General features: G+C 40.4%; 1 protein-coding gene across 1 annotated transcript in view; it reads right to left on the bottom strand.

The window, feature by feature from the left end:
* Window positions 1–15,579: 15,579 nt before the first annotated feature.
* The window catches only part of LOC115850333 (uncharacterized), a 119,259-nt gene continuing 118,339 nt past the window's right edge, over window positions 15,580–16,499 (bottom strand). The window contains exon 7 of the mRNA XM_070046905.1: window positions 15,580–16,052. The gene's annotated coding sequence lies outside the window, so the exon portion shown is untranslated. The remainder of the gene's footprint in view (window positions 16,053–16,499) is intronic.

Raw genomic sequence — 16,499 nt, 5'->3', positions numbered from 1 at the left:
AATTCATATCCTCTTCCCTAATAACTCCACTTCAGGGAAGCTATCCTAAAGAAAGAGACATGGGGCTTCCCTGGTGGTATAGCGGTTGAGAGTCTGCCTGCCGATGCAGGGGACACGGGTTCGTGCCCCGGTCCGGGAAGATCCCACATGCCGCGGAGCGGCTGGGCCTGTGAGCCATGGCCGCTGAGCCTGTGCATCCGGAGCCTGTGCTCCGCAACGAGAGAGGCCACAACAGTGAGAGGCCAGCGTACCGCAAAAAAAAAAAAAAAACCTTCCTTTGGGCTTCCCTGGTGGCGCAGTAGTTAAGAGTCCGCCTGCCAAGGACGAGGGGAAGAGGGGAAGATGGTGGAAGAGTAAGACGCGGAGATCACCTTCCTCCCCACAGATACACCAGAAATACATCTACATGTGGAATAACTCCTATAGAACACCTACTGAACGCTGGCAGAAGACCTCAGACCTCCCACAAGGCAAGAAACTCACCATGTACCTGGGTAGGGCAAAAGAAAATAAAGAAAAAACAGAGAGAAAAGGATAGGGACGGGCCCTGCACCAGTGGGAGGGAGCTGTGAAGGCGGAAAGGTTTCCACACACTAGGAAGCCCCTTCGCGGGCGGAGACTGCGGGTGGCGGAGGGGGAGCTTCGACGCCGTGGAGGAGAGCGCAGCAACAGCGGTGCGGAGGGCAAAGGGGGGGATTCCCGCACAGAGGATCGGTGCCGACCGGCACTCAACCAGCCCGAGAGGCTTGTCTGCTCACCCGCCGGGGTGGGCGGGGCTGCGAGCTGAGGCTCGGGCTTTGGTCGGAACGCAGGGAGAGGACTGGGGTTGGCGGCGTGAACACAACCTTAAGGGGTTAGTGCACCACGGCTAGCCGGGAGGGAGTCCGGGAAAAGGGCTGGAGCTGCCGAAGAGGCAAGAGACTTTTTCTTCCCTCTTTGTTTCCTGGTGCGTGAGGAGAGAGGATTAAGAGCGCTGCTTAAAGGAGCTCCAGAGATGGGCGCGAGCCCATTTTTTCCCCTTTTCTTCTTTTTGTGAGTGTGTATGTGTATGCTTCTGTGTGAGATTTTGCCTGTATAGCTTTGCTTCCACCATTTGTCCTAGGGTTCTATCCGTCCGTTTTTAAAAAATTTTTTTTCTTTCTTAAAAATTTTAATTTTAATAACTCTATTTTATTTTACTTTATCTTCTTTCTTTCTTTTTCTTTCTTTCCTTCCTTCCCTCCTTTAGAAAACGAATCATCCCAAATTGAGGAGGTGGACTTTGAGAGCAAGATTTATGATTTTTTCCCCTTCTCCTCTTTTTGTGAGTGTGTATGTGTATGCTTCTGTATGAAATATTGTCTGTATAGCTTTGCTTCCACCATTTGTCCTAAGGTTCTATCCGTCCATTTTGTTTTTTTAATTTTTTTCTTAATAATTATTTTTTAATTTAATAACTTTATTATATTTTACTCTATTTTATTTTATCTTCCTTCTTTCTTTTTTCCTTCCTTCCCTCCTTTCTTCCTTCCTTCCTTCCTCCCACTGTCTCTCCCTCCCTCCTTCCTTTCTTTCTTTCCTTCTTTTCTTCTTTCTTCCTTCCTTCCTTCCTTCCTTTCTTTCTCTCTTTCTTTCTTCCTACTTATACTAATTCTTTCTCTCTACTTTTACTCCCTTTTATTCTGAGCCGTGTGGAGGAAAGGCTCTTGTTGCTGCAGCCAGGAGTCAGTGCTGTGCCTCTAAGGTGGGAGAGCCAACTTCAGGACACTAGTCAACAAGAGACCTCCCAGCTCCACATATCAAATGGTTAAAATATCCCAGAGATCTCCATCTCAACACCAGCACCCAACTTCACTCAACGACCAGCAAGCTACAGGGCTGGACACCCTATGCCAAACAACTAGCAAAACAGGAACACAACCCCACCCATTAGCAGAGAGGCTGTCTAAAACCATAATAAGTCCACAGACACCCCAAAACACACCACCAGACGTGGACCTGCCCACCAGAGAGACAAGATCCAGCCTCATCCACCAGAACACAGGCACTAGTCCCCTCCACCAGGAAGCCTACACAACCTGAACCAACCTTAGCCACTGGGGACAGATACCAAAAACAACGGGAACTACGAACCTGCAGCCTTTAAAAAGGAGACCCCAAACACAGTAAGATAAGCAAAATGAGAAGACAGAAAAACACACAGCAGATGAAGGAGCAAGATAAAAACCCACCAGACCTAACAAATGAAGAGGAAATAGGCAGTCTACCTGAAAAAGAATTCAGAATAATGATAATAAAGATGATCCAAAAGCTTGGAAATAGAATAGACAAAATGAAAGAAACATTTAACAAGGACCTAGAAGAACTAAAGATGAAACAAACAACGATGAACAACACAATAAATGAAATGAAAAATACTCTAGATGGGATCAATAGCAGAATAACTGAGACAGAAGAATGGATAAGTGACCTGGAAGATAAAATAGGGGAAATAACTAATGCAGAGCAGAATAAAGAAAAAAGAATGAAAAGAACTGAGGACAGTCTCAGAGACCTCTGGGACAACATTAAACACACCAACATTCGAATTATAGGGGTTCCAGAAGAAGAAGAGAAAAAGAAAGGGACTGAGAAAATATTTGAAGAGATTATAGTTGAAAACTTCCCTACTATGGGAAAGGAAATAGTTAATCAAGTCCAGGAAGCACAGAGAGTCTCATACAGGATAAATCCAAGGAGAAATACGCCAAGACACATATTAATCAAACTGTCAAAAATTAAATACAAACAAAGCATATTAAAAGCAGCAAGGGAAATACAACAAATAACACACAAGGGAATCCCCATAAAGTTAACAGCTGATCTTTCAGCAGAAACTCTGCAAGCCAAAGGGACTGGCAGGACATATTTAAAGTGATGAAGGAGAGAAACCTGCAACCAAGATTACTCTACCCAGCAAGGATCTCATTCAGATTTGATGGAGAAATTAAAACCTTTACAGACAAGCAAAAGCTGAGAGAGTTCAGCACCACCAAACCAGCTTTACAACAAATGCTAAAGGAACTACTCTAGGCAAGAAACACAAGAGAAGGAAAAGACCTCCAATAACAAACCCAAAACAATTAAGAAAATGGGAATAGGAACATATATATCGATAATTACCTTAAATGTAAATGGACTAAATGCTCCCACCAAAAGACACAGATTGGCTGAATGGATACAAAAACAAGACCCATATATATGCTGTCTACAAGAGACCCACTTCAAACCTAGAGCCACATACAGACTTAAATAAGGGGATGGAAAAAGATATTCCATGCAAATGGAAACCAAAAGAAAGCTGGAGTAGCAATTCTCATATCAGACAAAATACACTTTAAAATAAAGACTATTACAAGAGACAAAGAAGAACACTACATAATGATCAAGGGATCAATCCAAGAAGAAGATATAACAATTGTAAATATTTATGCACCCAACATAGGAGCACCTCAATACATAAGGCAAATACTAACAGCCATAAAAGGGGAAATCGACGGTAACACATTCGTACTAGGGGACTTTAACACCCCACTTTCACCAAAGGACAGATCATCCAAAATGAAAATAAATAAGGAAACACAAGCTTTAAATGATACATTAAACAAGATGGACTTAATTGATATTTATAGGACACTCCATCCAAAATCAACAGAATACACATTTTTCTCAATTGCTCATGGAACATTCTCCAGGAGAGATCATATCTTGGGTCACAAATCAAGCCTTGGTAAATTTAAGAAACTTGCAATCATATCAAGTTTCTTTTCTGACCACAAGGCTATGAGACTAGATATCAATTACAGGAAAAGATGTGTAAAAAAAACAAACACATGGAGGCTAAACAATACACTACTTAATAACGAAGTGATCACTGAAGAAATCAAAGAGGAAATCAAAAAATACCTAGAAACAAATGACAAGGGAGACACGACGACCAAAACCTATGGGATGCAGCAAAAGCAGTTCTAAGAGGGAAGTTTATCGCAATACAATCCTACCTTAAGAAACAGGAAACATCTCAAATAAACAACCTAACCTTGCACCGAAATTAATTAGAGAAAGAAGAACAAAAAAACCCCAAAGTTAGCAGAAGGAAAGAAATCATAAAGATCAGATCAGAAATGAATGAAAAAGAAATGAAGGAAACAATAGCAAAGATCAATAAAACTAATGGCTGGTTCTTTGAGAAGATAAACAAAATTGATAAAGCATTAGGAAGACTCTTCAAGAAAAAAAGGGAGAAGACTCAAATCAATAGAATTAGAAATGAAAAAGGAGAAGTAACAACTGACACTGCAGAAATACAAAGGATCATGAGTGATTACTACAAGCAACTGTATGCCAATAAAATGAACAACCTGGAAGAAATGGACAAATTCTTAGAAATGCACACCCTGCCGAGACTGAACCAGGAAGAAATAAAAACTATGAACAGACCAATCACAAACACTGAAACTGAAACTGTGATTAAAATTCTTCCAACAAACAAAAGCTCAGGACCAGATGTCTTCACAGGCGAATTCTATCAAACACTTAGAGAAGAGTTAACACCTATCCTTCTCAAACTCTTCCAAAATATAGCAGAGGGAGGAACACTCCCAAACTCATTCTACGAGGCCACCATCACCCTGATACCAAAACCAGACAAAGATGTCACAAAGAAAGAAAACTACAGGCCAATATCACTGATGAACAAAGATGCAAAAATCCTCAACAAGATACTAGCAAAGACAATCCAACAGCACATTAAAAGGATCATACACCATGATCAGGTGGGGTTGATGCCAGGAATGCAAGGATTCTTCAATATACACAAATCAATCAACGTGATACACCATATTAACAAATTGAAGGAGAAAAACCATATGATCATCTCAATAGATGCAGAGAAAGCTTTTGACTAAGTTCAACACACACTTATGATAAAAACCCTGCAGAAAGTAGGCATAGAGGGAACTTGCCTCAACATAACAAAGGCCATATATGACAAACCCACAGCCAACATCATCCACAATGGTGAAAAACTGAAACCATTCCCACTAAGATCAGGAACAAGACAAGGTTGCCCACTCTCACCATTGTTATTCAACATAGCTTTGGAAGTTTTAGCCACAGCAATCAGAGACGAAAAATAAATAAATGGAATCCAAATCAGAAAAGAAGAAGTAAAGCTGTCACTCTTTGCAGATGACATGATACTATCCATAGAGAATCCTAAAGATGCTACCAGAAAACTACTAGAGCTAATCTATGAATTTGGTGAAGTAGCAGGATACAAAATTAATGCACAGAAATCTCTGGCATTGTTATACACTAATGATGAAAAATCTGAAAGTGAAATTAAGAAAACACTCCCATTTACCACTGCAACAAAAAGAATAAAATATCTAGGAATAAACCTACATAAGGAGCCAAAAGACCTGTATGCAGAAAATTATGATACTGATGAAAGAAATTAAAGATGATACAAATAGATGGAGAGATATACCATGTTCTTGGATTGGAAGAATCAACATTGTGAAAATGACTCTACTACCCAAAGCAATCTACAGATTCAATGCAATCCCTATTAAACTACCACTGGCATTTTTCACAGAACTAGAACAAAAAGTTTCACAATTTGTATGGAAACACAAAAGACCCCGAATAGCCAAAGCAATCTTGAGAACGAAAAATGGAGCTGGAGGAATCAGGCTCCCTGATTTCAGACTATACTACATAGCTACAGTTATTAAGACAGTATGGTACTGGCACAAAAACAGAAATATAGATCAATGGAACAGGATAGAAAGCCCAGAGATAAACCCACGCACATATGGTCACCTTATCTTTGATAAAGGAGGCAAGAATATACAGTGGAGGGCTTCCCTGGTGGCACAGTGGTTGAAAGTCCGCCTGCCAATGCAGGCGACACGGGTTCGTGCCCCGGTCCAGTAAGATCCCACATGCCATGGAGCAGCTAGGCCCATGAGTCCTGGCTGCTGATCCTGTGCATCTGGAGCCTGTGCTCCACAACACGAGAGGCCACAACAGTGAGAGGCCCTCGTACCAAAAAAAAAAACAAAAAAACAGAATATGCAGTGGAGAGGAGACAGCCTCTTCAATAAGTGGTGCTGGGAAAACTGGACAGCTACATGTAAAAGTATGATATTAGAACACTCCCTAACACCATACAAAAAAATAAGCTCAAAATGGATTAAAGACCTAAATGTTAGGCCAGAAGCTATCAAAGTCTTAGAGGAAAACATAGGCAGAACACTCTATGACATAAATCACAGAAAGATCCTTTATCACCCATCTCCTAGAGAAATGGAAATAAAAATAAACAAATGGGACCTAATGAAACTTCAAAGCTTTTGCACAGCAAAGGAACCATAAACAAGACCAAAAGACAAACCTCAGAATGGCAGAAAATATTTGCAAATGAAGCAACTGACAAAGGATTAATCTCCAAAATTTTCAAGCAGCTCATGCAGCTCAATAACAAAAAAAGAAACAACCCAATCCAAAAATGGGCAGAAGACCTAAATAGACACTTTTCCAAAGAAGATATACAGATTGCCAACACACACATGAAAGAATGCTCAACATCATAATCATTAGAGAAATGCAAAGCAAAACTACAATGAGATATCATCTCACACCGGCCATCATCAAAAAATCTAGAAACAATAAATGCTGGAGAGGGTGTGGAGAAAAGGGAACATTCTTGCACTACTGGTGGGAATGTAAATTGACACAAGCCACTATGGAGAACATATGGAGGTTCCTTAAAAAACTACAAATAGAACGACCATACGACCCAGCAATCCCACTACTGGGCATATACCCTGAGAAAACCATAATTCAAAAAGAGTTATGTACCAATATGTTCATTCCAGCTCTATTTACAATAGCCAGGACATGGAAGCAACCTAAGTGTCTATCGACACATGAATGCATAAAGAAGATGTCGCACATATATACAATGGAATATTACTCAGCCATAAAAAGAAATGAAATTGAGTTATTTGTAGTGAGGTGGATGGACCTAGAGTCTGTCATACAGAGTGAAGTCAGAAAGAGAAAAACAAATAACATATGCTGACACATATGTATGGAATCTAAGGAAAAAAAAGTCATGAAGAACCTAGGGGTAAGACAGGAATAAAGACACAGACCTACTAGAGAATGGACTTGAGGATATGGGGAGGGGGAAGGGTAAGCTGTGACAAAGTGAGAGAGTGGCATGGACATATATACACTACCAGACGTAAAATACATAGCTAGTGGGAAGTAGCCGCATAGCACAGGGAGATCAGCTTGGTGGTTTGTGACCACCTAGAAGGGTGGGATCGGGAGGGTGGGAGGGAGGGAGATGCAAGAGGGAAGAGATATGGGAACATATGTATATGTATATCTGATTCACTTTGTTATAAAGCAGAAACTAACACACCATTGTAAAGCAATTATACTCCAATAAAGATGTTTTTTAAAAAAAGTAAATTACAAATAGGGTGGTTATATGCTATGAAGACAAAACCAGAGGAAATGGGGTAATGTCAGGCCGTGGGTATTACTATTTTAAATAGGATGGTTAAGAAAGATCTCACCAAATAGGGCCATTTGAACAGTGACTGGAGGAGATCTGGAAGCAAGTTCTGTGTGTATTTGAAGAGCAGCATTCCAGGCAACAAAGAGTGTTCAAAGGCTGAGACAGATATGGCCTTAGCCTATTTAAGAAAGAGCAAAGAACCTTGTGTCTTGAGCACAGTGGGAATATATAAGAAAAAAAAATTGTTCTGACAGAAGACTGGTGTCCAGATTATGGAAAGAACTCCAACTCAAAAATTATGAGACAACCTAATTAAGAAAAGGAGATATTTTTGAACACACTTCACAAAAGATATATGAAAAGCCAATAGAAACTTGAAAACATGCTCAACATCATTAGTCATCAGGGAAATACAAATTAAAAACATAATGAGATACTACTACATATCCGTAAGATGACTAAAATTTAAAATACCTTAAAAATTTTAAATACCAAGTGTTGTCAGACATGCAGGACTGGAACACTCACATGTTGCTAGTCTGAGTATAAAATAGTATAACCACTTTGGAGAAGAGTTTGGCAGTTTCTTAAGAAATTAAATGTATTCTTACCATACGCAGCAGTTTCACTCCTTGGTATTTACCCAGAAGTGAAAACGTGTCCACACAAAGGCTTGAACGTGAATGTTCATAGCAACTTGACTCATAATAGTCCCAAACTGGAAACAACCCAATGCCCAACAACACATCAATGGATAAACAAATTGTGGTAAATTCATGTCATGAAATACTATTCAGTAATAAAAGGAATGAATATACTTGCAACAATACTTGCAACATGGATGTATCTAAAAACATGCTCAGCAAAAAAGCAAGAAACTAAAATTATGTTACTGTATGATTCCATTTCTATAAAACTATAGGAATTGCAAATTTATTCTAGAGTGACTGAACGCAAATTAGTGGTTGCTAGGAATGGGCAAGTGGGAGACAGTGACTGAAAAGAACACCCAAGGGAACCTTTGCAGTGAAGCCAATGTTCTATATCTTGATGTGGTGTTAGTTAAAAGGGAGTATGAATTTGTCAAAATTCATCAAATTATGTACTTTTAAAGAGTACATTTTATAAAATTATGCCTCAGTAAAGTCAATTAAAAAATAGACGTAGAGGGCTTCCCTGGTGGCGCAGTGGTTGAGAGTCCGCCTGCCGATGCAGGGGATGCGGGTTCGTGCCCCGGTCCGGGAAGATCCCACATGCCGCGGAGCGGCTGGGCCCGTGAGCCATGGCCGCTGAGCCTGCGCGTCCGGAGCCTGTGCTCCGCAACGGGAGAGGCCACAACAGTGAGAGGCCCACGTACCGCAAAAAAAAAAATAGACGTAGAAAAAAAAGTTGTCCCAGTTCAGTGGCTTGTCTGTGACCACCAAAAGCTGGAAACAACCCAAATGTTCATCAAGTGAATTGACAAACTATATATCCATACAGTGGAATACAAGTTGGCAGTAAAAAGGAAATCAACTATTGCTACATAAAATAACATGGATAAATCTCAAAATAGTCATGCTGAAAAAAGCCAGACCTAAAAATAGTGTACACTGTATGACTCCATTTATATAAAACTAATTTATAGTGACAAAGCAAATCACCGGTGGCTTGGGTAGGGGGCCTAGGGTGGAAAAGGAGAATTACAAAGGGGCACTAGGAAACTTTGGGGTAATATCAATAGATGTATTCTATCTTAATTGTGGTAATGATCTCATGGATGTATACATGTCAAATTTATCAACCTGTTCACTTTAACAGTTGTACAGTGTAACAGATGTCAATTATATCTCTAAAGCTGTTTTAAAAATCATGAGACAACACTACATCTGTATTAGAACAGCTCAAAGAAATGAAAAAACTGACAATATAAGTGCTGGTGAGCAACTGGAACCATGTGAGCAACTGGAACCATTCCTGTGTCATGTGAAAATAACCCCCCAAATGAAATCTGTACTTCTTGATAAACTGTTACTTGACGTCTCTGTATTCCTAAAAGGTATAAATATTTGTAGGATCTCAATGTCAAGTCAGTGGAAGAGCTCTGGTACTTCTTGGTCTCATATGCGTGGTTGAAAAATTAACAGCTATGACTGCCAGATTTATTAACAAATAATAAATATATGAATTTTATTATTTTTAAATTTTAGTTATTTATTTTTGGCTGCATTGGGTCTTCATTGCTGCGCACAGGCTTTCTCTAGTTGTGGCGAGCAGGTGCTACTTTTTGTTGCAGTGTGCATGCTTCTCATTGCAGTGGCTTCTCTTGTTGTGGAGCAAGGGCTTTCGGTGCATGGGCTTCAGTAGTTGTGGCTCGCAGGCTCTAGAGTGCAGGCTCAGTAGTTGTGGCGCATGGGGTTAGTTGTCCATGGCACGTGGGATCTTCCTGAACCAGGAAGAACCCGTGTCCCCTGCATTGGCAGGTGGATTCTTAACCACTGTGCCACCAGGGAAGTCCCTACATTTATGAATTTTAAATGTGTTACATTTGTCTTGCTGATGTCCTCTAGAAAGCAGAGCCTGAGGCAAGGATTAAAATGCTGGTATTTTATTTGGGGTATGTAAGAACAGAGTTGTGAGGGTGAGGAACAGGCTTCACAATGAGACAAAAAGCCACACAGTTGTTTGGTATATGTGTTCACTCAGCAGGCTGGACTTTCTTTGGGAGGCTTGAAAGGAAAAACCATGCCTGAGAGTAATCCACAGAAGGGAGAGAGAAGCGGGAATTTGCCTGCCAGGCTTCCTCCTGTCTTACACGTCTCATTAATCAAGGCTCCTTCCATGGGAGCCAACTCCTCTACACTTCTGTTCATCATCTCACCCTTCTCTGGCAGCTCAGAAAGCCAGAGTTGTGGCCTGATATGTAGCATTTCCTCCAACTCTAACATGGAGGGATGGCTGAGAATGGAGAGGGCTTGGTATGGAGGCCCAGAGTTTAACTTGGGCTCTAGTGAGCTTAGAGAGTGCTAATTAGGTTTGCTGGCAAAGGCAAGACCAGGGAGTGTGGTCCAGGTGGCAGATGGCACCTTCAGGGAGGAGGAGGAGGTTGAGGGAATCTGAGACCATTCTTAGAACCTGTGTTTCACATAACAGGAGATATAAATGAAATAAATGCTAAATAGTGATACAAGGTACCTTGTAGAAAAAGAGCATAATTCAGTAGGGGGGTAGGGCTGGGAGAGAAGACTTTACTGAGGAGAGGGGGCTTCAAGAATGATTTGTTCACAGAGGCTGTAGGAGAGCCATTATAGCCAAGGGAACAACCTGAAAGACAAAGATACCGTGGCATAAACATGTACAATGTTGTGGTCAAGAAACGGCTGGCACACTGAAGAATGGAGTGGAACACAGCAGAAGCTTTGAAAAGTCAGCTGGGAGGCAGATCACACAGGGCCCTGACAAGGAGTTGGAAATGGATTCTGAAGGCCGTAAGCCATCAAAGGTTTCCAAGAGGGGAATAACATTAATGAGCTTGTTTTAGGACATAATTCTGGGGCAGTTGTTAGAATTACATTAGAAATGTGGTTCAGACAGGATCTAGATAGGGCCTACCTCCATAGCAGGAGTGTTTGTAGTTGATTTTGTGGGTCCAAATCATGACTTAGGGCCCTGAATGGCCTACAGTCCTGAGATACGAGGCATAAAAATCAAGCTTACCAGACTGAGGTTAAACCCAAAACCAATTTAATGGCAAAGTCTCATTACACTGGCTAGATTGAACTCATGCCTGTATCTCTACTCTTTACTCAAACCCTACCAAGAAGATAAGACTCCTAAAGATTAAGAACTCACAAGAGAATGGGAGGGATGATGAATGGTAGACAGAGAGAGAGAGAGAGAACAATAAAAATTTCATAGATATTAACTCTTAGAATGGAGAAAAATAAAACCTAATTGTGTGCAGCAAGGGGAAACTAAACAAAAAAGTCAAGGTGCCTGACCACCTTATTTCAAGTCTACCATACACTTCCATCAGCTCTGAGTGCCTCAATCTTATGTACTAAATGACAGGCAAAGATCACCAGATATTTCAAGATCACATCTAACAGGAGAGAAAGGCATCAACAAACAGGAGAAAACAAAAACAGCTGACACAGGGAACAGAAGAAACTTAAAAACTGATAACTTTAGAGAGAGAAAAGATAATGCATTCATTTAAAAAAATAAAAGAATGAAGTGCCTGGGGAGAAAAACTATTCAGAAAAGAAGAGCTAGCTCTTGGAGATTAAAAACATATAGCAGGGGACTTCCCTGGTGGCGCAGTGGTTAAGAATCCACCTGCCAATTCAGGAGACATGGGTTCGAGCTGTGGTCCGGGAAGATCCCACATGCTGAGGAGCAACTAAGCCCGTGCACCACAACTACTGAGCCCACACGCCGCAACTACTGAAGCCCACGTGCCCTAAAGCCCATGCTCAGCAACAAGAGAGGCCACCATAATGAGAAGCCCGCGCACCACAACGAAGAAGAGCCCCCGCTCCCCGCAACTAGAGAAAGCCCGCGTGCAGCAACAAAGACCCAAGGCAGCCAAAAATAAATAAATAAATAAATTTATTAAGAAAAACACATATAGCAGAAAAATATGTATATAATATGTAGAAGAAAACCTAAACAATCAACAGAAGGGTGGAAATAAAGCTGAGAAAATTCTTGTGATTTAAAAAAAAGAAGAAAGGAAAGGTTAAAAATGGAAAATAAAAGAAAAAATTTAATTAACTTAGAGGTACATTTCAGAAAATCCAATAGTCAACTAATAGAAGTTCCCCAAAAAGAAAATAGAGAAGATAAAGTGAAAAGAAAATTTCCCAGAACTGATGCACATAGCCTGCCAGACTGGAAGACCTCACTTAGTATCTAGCATTACGAATTTAAAAAATACCCACACTAAGTCATATCATGAACTTTCAGGACACCTGAAACAAAGATCCTAAAGCTTGCAGAAAGAAAAATTACAGGTCACAAATAAAAGTTCTGGAATCAGAATAGCACAAGGCTTCAAAGAGCAACAATGAACTATGGAAAACAATGAATAAATGCATTTTAAAGTGCTTACCTACAATTGTACATTCTATCAAACTATCAGTGCAGTGCAAGAATAAAATAAACCCATTTCAGACATGCAAAAGCCTCAAAAAATTTACATCCCATTAATCCTTGGGAAACCATGGAAGGATATGCTCCACCAAACAGGGAAGTAAACCATGAACGCAGCAGCTGTGGATCCAGGAAACAGAAGAGGGATATAAGAAAGGACCAGGGTGAAGGCAAAGAGAAATCTCAGGGCAAGAGCTATGCCCCAGGTGTAGAGAACAACCAACGTGCCTGTCATGTGTTGAGCTGTGCTCCCGCAAAAGTCATATGTTGAAATTGTCCTAACCACCTGGACTTCAGAATATGACTGTACTTGGAGACGACATCTTTAAAGAGGTAAGTTTAAATGAGGTCATTAGGGTGGGCACTAATCCAATATGACTGGGTATCCTTATAAGAAAAGGAAATCTGGACGTAGACACAGAGGGAAGACCATGTGAAGACCAAGGGAGAGGATGGCCGTTTACAAGTCAAGGAGAGAGGCCTCAGAAGAAACCAGCCCTGCCAACACCTTGATCTTGGACTTCTGGCCTCCTGTACTGTAAGAAAGTAAAACATCTGTTGTTTAAGCCACCCAGTCTGTGGTACATTTTTATGGCAGCTCTGGCAAACTAAAAGCAGTGCCCAACCTAGAACAGGTCAAGAACAAGTCCAATCAATCCAGGAAAGATTTCAAACAAAAAAGAATCTGATGTGTTTACCCTATCCACACTGAGAAATGTTACAGTGGTGTTAGAGATTTGGAGGATGAATTAGTGATAGGTTCATAGGAAAAGACACAAACAAAAATGAAGGGGACAAAATGGTGTAAGAATGGAAACATACCCGTGCACGATGGTTCAGAGGTGAATGATACTTACCTAGCAAATAACATAAACTTAGAATATTGATTAACCAAAAGTTGGGAAATAACTATCCTGAAAAGATGAGGGGAACAGAAGTGTGTATGTGGACAGATGATGTGAAAGAGCTAAATTCTCATTTTCCACAGTAGGAAGTCAATAGACAGTATCAGAAACTGAAAAATCAAGACGTGGTAATATAAGCCTAGTATTTAAATATGGAGGCAAATATTAGAAAATAATGCTAAAATACTTAAAGTGGTTGCCTTTGGGTAGAAAATAATGCAAAAATACTTAAAGTGATTGCCCTTGGGGAGTGACAATCAGGGGATAGGGCAGGGGTGCTGATGGGAAGACTACTCTCTTTCATAGACATCTCAGTAGAACTATTTGAATTTTAAACTATTGGGTTGGCCAAAAAGTTCGTTTGGGTTTTCCGTAACATCCTGCAGAAAAACCCAAATGAACTTTTTGGCCAACCCAATACTTACCTGTGTTTTTTTAATAAAAATAAAAAAATTAAAAGCTTAAACAGACCACTAAAGACCTTTAAAAAAATTTGCTTGTCCCTTTAGCCAGAGGACTTTCAGTGGTGTGATGTGAGCAGAAGCCGGGAAAACAGTGTGTTGAAGAATAAATGAGACACGAGATAGCAAAAGGAGACTGGTTTTCAATAAGCTGTGTTGATAAATGAAATGGGATGGGGACAGAGAGGACAACACGATCAAAGAAGGTTTTCAAAGGTGGCAGTGCTTAAGATGACACTTCTGCTGGCAATGTCCTCCTCAGAAACTGCTTGCCCAGGAACTCCTTAAAACTATTAGATTAGCTGGACTCACATGCCTGTCCCTGGTGGTTCTTTTTTTGCCTCACCAGTTGTCTTGCTGCGCCAGTATCTTTCCAAGGGAGAGTTCACGATGTATGCGAAGGAACAATTCCACAGAGCAGCCTTCTGGCAAGAAGAACTCTTGTATCTCTGTTAAATGTGGCTGGCAGAAAAAAACTTTCTGAGCCACCACCTAGATGAAAGGTAGTAACCTGACTGAGCTCATCAGACACAGACCAGGGAGTAGCTGAGTTAGAGAACTTCATTAGGGTCAGGTTCCACATGATGTTCATTTATAACACAGAACAGAGAAAACAACTATCATATGCAATATCAGACTTCCCATGATACAACACTTCAAAATCAGAGACTTAAACAATGCAGCCAATTTGCCCAAGTATTCATAAAATATTTACCAAGGCTTATGATGTCATGGCAGTTAGACCCTTTCTTGAGCAAACAAAGGTTTCTGGCTTCCTCTGCAACTAAAAATAATTAACACCTCCCACATGATCCAGCTGTGTGTTCCAGAGGTAAACTAGCAGAAGGGGCAACTTAGAAAAAGTCAAGGTCAAGGCACCATTCCACTGTGAGAGGCAAGTGGAGAAAGACTGCAGCAGGTTATGGTCAACAAAGAAGCAACAACACAAGGAGCCATGCAAGTCTCCCCAGATATTCCAGGCTTTAAATGTCACACCCTATTCTGTTCATCAAGCAACCTTTATAGTCTATAAAAGTTTTCAAGTTTTCTAAGTAGCTCCACACAGTTGATAACAATTACCTCGTCAGGTAAATTACCCAGCATTTAGCATTTACATTTACCAATTGGTCTCTCCTGCTCAACTGACAATAAATCCCTAAAAGTTTATCCAGTGTTAGATGGTGTATCTGACAATTCAGTGAAAGGAAATTGGTCAAATCCAACAGTAGACTGCCAAAAGAAAGAAAGAAATGTCTAATCACAAAAATACTACAACTAATTACAAATAGTGATTAGGTTCTAAAGAGATTATCTCCTAGGTAGATTTTGATAGAAATCTTGAACAGTTTGGTGGGGGGGAGATATCCTGATGATTGGGTAATAACAGAACATGACAGAAACACTAAAAATTTTCTGCACACACACACACACACACACACACACACACACACACATACTCTAACATTACAAGTCTAGTCAGAAGGAAATACACCAGAAAAGGAAGATAGAATTTTTAAAAATAATTTACAAGCGATGTTCTTTATTACTTTTTATCAGTTCTAAAATATCATCCTCCTTTAAAAAAATTTAAGATTAGAATGACAGACTATTTCCTTCACTGTTGTAAATACTGCAAATTTATCAGCGGAGCTAAGTATCAATATAATTTTTCCTTAAGCTCAAACACATAAGGGAGCACTAAAATAGATTATAAACCTCATTTGACCTGATTTTATAAAACCTCACTCTGGCTGTCTTCAGTCCTGTTCTGTCTCCAGGTAGATTTCCAGGGTAGGCTTGTGTCACTTGGTTCATCTATAATAGGTCGGATAGGGTAGTCTGTAGTAATTGCCAGGATACCACCTTCTGTTCTGCGCTGCTTGACTGGCGTTTGGCTCTACATTCCAAGAGTACCTCCTTTGTAAACAGTCCTCTCCGTGGGGACCAGGAGTAGGAATATGGCCTCTCTGGTAAATGTTTTGATTCTGTGAAAATTTTCTTAAACAAAACAAAAGTAATACACCATTATTAGTTTTAATAAATATATATAATAAGCTTTATAAAATTATACATAGATACTCTGGTTCTACTGTTTTCTACCTGTGTGATTTTAGCAGATAAAATTGCTTAATCTGGGCTTCCCTGGTGGCACAGTGGTTGAGAGTCTGCCTGCCGATGCAGGGGACACGTGTTCATGCCCCGGTCCGGGAAGATCCCACATGCCGCGGAGCAGCTGGGCCCGTGAGGGCCGCTGAGCCTGCGCGTCCAGAGCCTGTGCTCCGCAACGGGAGAGGCCACGACAGTGAGAGGCCCGCGTACCGCAAAAAAAAAAAAAAAATTGCTTAATCTTTGGATTTCGTAGTTCTTTATAAAATAGAGCTAATAATACCTTCCATCTTCATGGATTGTTTTGAAGGTAAATTAAGATGATATACTTCAATTACC

This window comes from Globicephala melas, chromosome 12, assembly GCF_963455315.2.
Source record: "Globicephala melas chromosome 12, mGloMel1.2, whole genome shotgun sequence".
Taxonomy (NCBI): Eukaryota; Metazoa; Chordata; class Mammalia; order Artiodactyla; family Delphinidae; genus Globicephala; species Globicephala melas.
The sequence above is the reverse complement of the archived record's forward strand: the minus strand, read 5'-3'. Positions and strand labels throughout refer to the sequence as shown.